General features: G+C 46.6%; 1 pseudogene; it reads left to right on the top strand.

Annotated features, from left to right (window-relative positions):
- Window positions 1-472: 472 nt before the first annotated feature.
- LOC108303239 lies at window positions 473-896 on the top strand (annotated as a pseudogene).
- The last annotated feature ends 314 nt before the right edge of the window (window positions 897-1210 follow it).

Below are 1210 nucleotides of genomic sequence, written 5' to 3'. Positions count from 1 at the left end.
ATTGCTCTAGGGCTGTCACTGGCCTGAAATAACTGGTGTTTAAGTTCTAAATTAGGCAGGATCTCACAAGATCTTAAATTCCATAGAGAACAGTGTCTGAGAAATGTGTCTTTTGCTGGTCTCAGTGGAGTAAAGCTTTTGATCTTCTGCATACTTGGATCTGGTTTCCTGTAAAAGCCGTGTTGTCCACATTGGTGCCAATGGCTAAAACTGAGTTTTTTAATGATAGCACCGGCTTAAATTCTGGTTGCATTCAGACCTGTTGCAGTCTTGTCTCTGCCCCCCTCATATGAACAGTTTGGGTAAGAAACATCATGACAATATATATTCCTACTGAGTACCAGGGCTCAGAAATTTCTGGAAGTGACTTGGCCTGATCTCTTATCTAACTGTCTAATTTAGAAAACCACAGATTGTCTGAACTTAAAAGGAATCAAAGACAAAACAAGAGTGAGGCAGCCGAGCTGCAGATGCAGTGATGCAGATACTTGTGAAGATCCTCACAGCCAAGACCATCACCCTTAAGGTCGAGCCCAGTGACACCACTGAGAATGTCTGAGCCAAATTCGAGACAAGTAGGGCATCCCGCCTGACCAGAAGCATCTAATATTTGTGGCAAACAGCTAGAGGATGGCAGCACTCTCTCAGACTGCAACATGCAGAAAGCGTCCATCCTGCACCTGGTGCTGCGCCTGTGAGGTGGCATCATTGAGCCTTTCCTCTGCCAGCTTGTCCAGAAGTACAACTGCCACAAGATGATCTGCTGCAAGTGCTGTGCTCAACTGCACACCTGTGCTCTCAACTGCTGCAAGAAGAGGTGTGGCCACGCCAACAATCTGCGCCCCAAGAAGAAGGTCAAATAAGGCTCTTACTTCCCTGAAGGGCAGCCTCCTGCCCAGGCCTCATGACCCTGGGACCTCAATAAAGTGTCCCTTGCATTGACTGGGGGAAAACAAAAGATGAAACAATTCAGCACACTTTTTTTTTGAAGAAACAGAATCAGAGAGGCTAAGTCACTCGCCCCCATCAACAGTGAATTGGTGACAGAGCAAGGGCTAAGCCCAGGGCTTCCTTTGGTAGTTTATTTTCTTTCGGCTGCCCACTGATGGGAAACATTTGTGGGACTTCCTTAATGCAATCTTGGGAATATATAGTGAAGTGGGATCAACCCCACCCCAGCTCTCTCTCTCTGTTTATGTCTCTCCCTCTT

Source organism: Cebus imitator, unplaced genomic scaffold (assembly GCF_001604975.1).
Source record: "Cebus imitator isolate Cc_AM_T3 unplaced genomic scaffold, Cebus_imitator-1.0 Scaffold45, whole genome shotgun sequence".
Classification (NCBI taxonomy): Eukaryota; Metazoa; Chordata; class Mammalia; order Primates; family Cebidae; genus Cebus; species Cebus imitator.
This window is presented reverse-complemented; position numbering and strand designations above follow the sequence as displayed.